This window comes from Desmodus rotundus, chromosome 6, assembly GCF_022682495.2.
Source record: "Desmodus rotundus isolate HL8 chromosome 6, HLdesRot8A.1, whole genome shotgun sequence".
NCBI lineage: Eukaryota > Metazoa > Chordata > Mammalia > Chiroptera > Phyllostomidae > Desmodus > Desmodus rotundus.
In genome coordinates, this window is record NC_071392.1 from 3,148,712 (window position 1) to 3,154,767 (window position 6,056).

The following is a 6,056-nucleotide window of genomic DNA, read 5'->3' on the forward strand; positions in this document are numbered from 1 at the left end:
CGTGCAGAATTACTTAATAGCCATTCATGAATACACCTGGCTTATTTTCCGGGGAGGGGGGGGGGGGACGTTCCCATGTACTGGAGTCAGCCAGAAGCCCATCCCCCAATAGAACGCCATGCTGGGACACTGCCAGGCCAGCCACAGGACTTGGACAGCGGCTTTGGCCCCTTTGTCATCCCATCTCGTGCACATAGCCCCGGGGGCCCAGTGTGTTTTTCTTTTAGTCTTCTTATTTTAAACCAACTCCAGTTTCTCAAGTACCCATTCTTTAATAAGGATAAGTGACAACAAAAGTAAGGTTTAGCTTTTATTGAGCTCTTACTGTATTCTTGACATTGTCTTTACAAAGTACGAGCAAACCGTTCTGTACCGGGAGACTGGGTGACATCTTGGGAAGATAATCACTTGCTTAAGGACAGAGAGATAATGAATGCTGAAGGTGAGCTTGAACTCCATCTATGATACTCAGTAATTGAGAGACATGTATACTTAAAAATGTAAGGTGAGCTCGATGTTTATAAATTACCTTGTTTTTTTTAAAGATTTTCAACAGCTTTATTGTCAGTTATTGCTTTTATTCAAATTGTAAACATAGGCTAAGAATGACAGAAAACCTCAGAAATTATAGACTCTACCAAAAATTGCAGCTTTTCTTGTATTTTTGGTTTTCTTTCCCCAAATAATTATCTGTGGTACAAAAAGATATAGAATGGAGTTACTCATGTTTTAAAAATCCATGGGATTTTTAATGACAAAAGCATATACTGAAATTAACAAATATCACAAATCCTGAGTTTTAACTGGAGCATATTTGGAAGCAAATAGAAACTTCCCAGACCTAGCAGATTCGGTAACAACCCTCAGCTTCCCTTACTCCACGGTTTCTAGTTGTAGAGTCTTACTAGGGAGTGGACACATAATATTCATGTCAACAGTTTTTTTTTTGTTAATGGAGAAATTAACAGACATAACTTAAAATTTAATCATGGGCCCATTTTAATCTCTCATAAGAGAAAAAAATGGACATAAGGGTCAATGAGTTTTGTAGAGGGCATCTAAGCAGATTGTGGTATTAACTTTCACAGAAACTATGAAGCTTCCCTTTGCCATTTTCAGAGGTCACCGCTGGACCAGACATTAGAGTTTTAAAATAACACAACATGACCTCATGAATAATTGGAGTTCTAACTTTGTGAACTTCAATTAGAAAGTTACGTAGAGTTCCATGGAATATAAGCTAGATGTAGGTAATTTCATGTTAACGATGTGAAAAAGGAAAATATAATGAGAGAAAGGTCATCTGGAAGGTGAAAATGAACAGGAGCCTTTTGGTGGGCAGTTGCAGTCCTTAGAGCCCACCTGGCTTTGCAAGAGGCTTGACTACTTCTAACGACCACCGGCTATGCTGGCTCTCTGAATTGCTTACTTCGCGAGACACAGGATATTAGACGACCCGAAGCTGTACGGAGGAGAGTTGAATACTATTCTCGGAGCATATAATTTCGAGTGACTTGTTTACCAGTGTATCACAAAAATGTTGAGTGCAATTTGGTCTCTAATGGTTCCTTTTTCAATATAAATTTTACAACCAAGAGCATGAACAAGATCCATTGTTCTTAAAATACTTAAACCTTCCCCCTCATTTTAAGCATTTCAGATCTTAGGATCTTGAAAAACTAAAATCTAGATTTGTTTTTGGATCAAAGTGGCTGGTTAACTAGCAGCCCCTGGCCCCTCATGTGTAAAATAAGCAGTTTGGATTAATTGCTTACTAAGCTCCATTCCAGTTCTGAAGTTCATTTATTTTATGAAGACACGCTGTGTGCATGCATAGAAAGAAATATTGTTCCTGTTGTTTCTTTTGTCATTATCTTGTCCTTGACCTTGTCATACCTTTGAAAATGTGGCAGGATACCAGTAAACCCAGTGCTACCAAGGCATTGCCTCTATGATTCAGTGGAAAACAAAATTTTAAAACTTTTTTTTGGTTAATATGAGTTAGTGACTTTCTCCTGGACTCGTTTCTGTAACAGTGGGAGATTGTAACCCACCCCACCGTTCTTTTGATGTCTCTGTTTACTGACTCCAACTAATACATAGCTTGTAGATGAATAACATGTTTGTGTAAGAATCCTAGGAACTAACTTCAAAAGGTAACTCTCCCACCTTCAGGCTTCCCCGCTCTGGGAGATTTGCTGACCTTCAACCATAAAACCAGGATGATGTAGAACTAAGATGATGAAAACGAGGATGACGCACACCAGACCATCGCTTGACCCGTTTCCAGGTCCTTATCAGATTGGACGGTGCTCGTCTGCGTGCAGAGAACTTTCCAACCCCCTCTCCTCATCTCCTGGTTCTGTTCCCCTCTCCCTCCCTGTAAACCTCTGCCTGCACAGACACGTGGAGGTGGGCTCTGGGACGAGGGTCTCTGGCTTCTCGAGAAATGGGCGTCTGAATAAACCACTTTCCTTCTCACCAGCACCTGTCTCATGAGTTTGGTTTTCTTTGCTTCAGGCAGGGAGACCTGCATTCGGTTCCATTTTCTTCAGCTGATAAAGAGTTTCTTTGTGGATTATAATATTGATTTCATATTTAAAGACTCTGTGATATTTTCTTTTATTTCCCCAAGTGAGAAAAATTTTCCTCAATACCCTGGAATAGTCTCTGTTAGGCAGTTTTTTTCTTCTTCTTTTTTTTTGTGATAAACATGCTTTCCTAAACATGCTTTCCTGAAAGTAGCTTATGTACCCATTTTTAAAGTCAAGATATTTTTCAAATCCCTCTTTTGAAAAGATTTGGGATTTTTTTTCCCTAGTATTCCTTTTTCCACTTTCTTCTCTTCCTTCCTCTTATCTCCTAGGCAATTTTGAGCTTCTCCAAAGAACATGTTAAGAAGAGAGTGGGATGCGCCTCTCCCACATGGGTGGAAATGTGTGCGCAGCTGCACAGGCCACATGAGATGTCTGCAGGAGAGGTGAAGATGTGAGGCGATGCCTTTGGATCGGATCAAGGGTGATCTCCCAGTTCCTTAGATTTTGCATTTTAAAGGTTATATCTAAATAAAATGCCTAATTTTGTCTTCCAATTCTTCAGAAAAGTTTACATGGGGTACTTAAGCCTCAATTTAGAATAGATTGTGACAGTGTGATGTGTAAAGTCATTCTATCCTGAGCTATGGGTGTGACATGTGGGTCCTCCTCAAGTTCAAGGCCCTCTTAGGAAAAAAGGGTGATGTGGTCTGTAATCACAGACCTTAAAGAGCCCATCCCCAGTTTAGCTCATGGTTCTGAAAGCTGATGTAACAGCTGAAGACATCCTAAGGAAGCAGTGTTTAAAAGACAAATTTAAACCAGTTTTTGTGGACAAATTAAAATAAAATAAAATGCACTAAGGTACCAAAGAAAGGCAATGGAATGTACTCGAACAGATTTAATCATGCCTGAGGAAGGAGCATGTTCATGGATTCTTATTATAAATTGCAGGGGGAAATAGCTGTGGTGATAAAAGATGTTTAAATTTTTTAAAAGAAAAAAAATGACCAAAAGTTAACCCAGAGGACAAGAAAACAACAACAAAAAAATGAGATTTTAGGATTTTAGTTTTGGAGCATTTGTTCATGAGTAAGTTTTTTTTTTAAGAGATTTCAGTCATTTTCATAGAATAAGGCATCCACCCCCATCTTGGGGAAGGACAAGCAGGCGGGAAACAGCTCTCCTGCACGTGGATACAGACAACGTGGCTTTCCTGACAAGCTACCACCGACCTTGTAGGAGAACATAGTGTTCTTCAAGGGCTGGTGTGAAATAATGCGACTCGGTCTCAGAACTGTGTCATTTGATATACTGGATATATTTACATTTTAATTATATTTTCTTATTTCAAACTTTTAATAGAGAGACATTCTGTCTTAAATGAGGCAAATGTTCTGCAGGAGATCATGCAAATGTGTTTACAGCCTTCGATGACATAACAGATGGCATTTAAGGCAAAATTTTTGGTCTACATTGGCAAATGAAGTATCTATCAGGCATTTTTCAAAGAAAACAACACATAAATCCTGCCCCAATTTTTCTTCCCTCCCTTCCTCTCTCCCTTTCTTCCTTCTTTCTCTTTCTTTCTCTGCTTTGATGTTATAACTTTCTATTTAAAGGGTCTGGTGGTTTATCTGTACTATACAAGCTTTTCTCACACCTTCCTTTTCACATTTTAAACTTACTTTTCTTATCCCTTTGCGGTGACAGTGACCAAGTCCCCCTTACAAGAAGCTGAAATGCTTTGCTAAGTTAACTCAGAACTCCACTTGCTTAAATTGGATGCCCTTTTCTTTCTTTCCTTTTTTATAGTTAGAACTTTTCTTATCTTTTTATGTTTTTAAATTAAACTCATTAGGATGACATTGGTTAACAAGACTACATAGGTTGTAAGTGTGCGATTCTGTGATACATGATCTGTATTTCACGCTGTGTGCTCACCACCCAAAGCCAGATCATCTTCCATCACCATGTATTTGACCCCTTTACCTTCACTACCCTCTACCCCCTCTCCCCCCGGGAGCCACCATCCTGGTATCTGATGCCTTTTTCTCTATGTTGGAAACTCTTCCAACCGCAGATAACCTTGAAGTCAGATCATGTGCACGACATACTAATCACATGTCTAAGTCGAAGGCTCACATAAAGCTAAAGCCTTGTGATAAACACTAAGTACAGTCAATTAGGCATCAAATTTAAGGCTGGAGGATCCTCTGAGGACCCAATACCTGGAAAGTGTTATTTTCCACATGTTGTTTAATACGAGGTAGATGCACTGACTGGGGTGTGTTTCTGTATTCTGAACGCATTGTCCATGAGCAATGTTTGGGCATAAAGAGACTTATTTTTGGAATGACATACTTCAGGACCCTTTGCTCAGTGCAGAAGGAGGGAGCATCCCGTTGGCCTGGACGTGAGCAGATGTGAAACATCCTCACAGCTCTCCCCAAGTGTTATATTCTGCCCCTACCCACAGTGAAAAATCAATGTAGCCTCAGAAAATAAATAATATTGCCATGAAGTTATTGTGGCTTTGTTTTCTGATCTTTTACGAGACTTCCACATTCAGCTGTAGACAGTGGTTTAAAAGTGCATCAGCTACGTTAAGGTCAATTTTTCCCAGACGTTGAAGGAACTAGCCAACTGCAAATGTTTTACAAGTAAGATGAGAATACATTGTACTGCATTGGTACATTGCTGACCACATTGTTAAGGCTGAGTCATATTTCCAAATAATATTGTAGATGTGTGGTATTGATAGAAATAATAAGGGGAATAAAATATCTGGTACTCTGCTTAGATAGCAAATCATTTTAGTTTTGTTAAAAAGACTTAAAATCATTGACTAATGGTTGGACTTCATAAGGACAAATAAAGTCTTTAATGTGATGTATACTGTTTTTAAATTCTTAATAAGAAATAGAATATATGTCTCTATGCTTCTCCAGGGCAGATAACTAGATTTATTCCAAATTCTAAAACTTGTTGTACTTTTTGTTCCTAAAAGAACATTCCTTATTCATATAATCCTAGGGAACATTAAATAATTATTGTGTTAGGCAAAAAAAAAAAAAAAAAGCAAATAAACAAAACAAATCGCGCAATGGAGACCTTGGTGGTGTTTAAAACCTCCCCCGCTCCAAAATGTCCTGGGGATGGAGGCGAGGAAGACAGGGAGTACATGATTTTTTTAAATAAATAAAAGTAAACGGGGCGTGATGGGCTTTTCTTTCTGGAAAATTCTCTCAGTGCGTGTCTTTTCGGACTTTCTGTCTTTTCCATTTGCCAGCTGCAGGGCCACAGCGCCTGCCTGCGCCGTTTTTCTTCCGCGGGAGAGTGGTCAGCAATGAATTGGTGTGAAATAATAGCATGCGATCATTCCAGTTAGGGCAGTTAATAATTGGTTAAACGACGTGTCCCTCGAATGGCTGTGTTCGTCGCCCCGAGGCAGGCTCTTTCACCCTACGCCATCCCCCCCCCCTTAACGCGCCCCAACTTCCTCCTGGCGTCTGGAGCTCC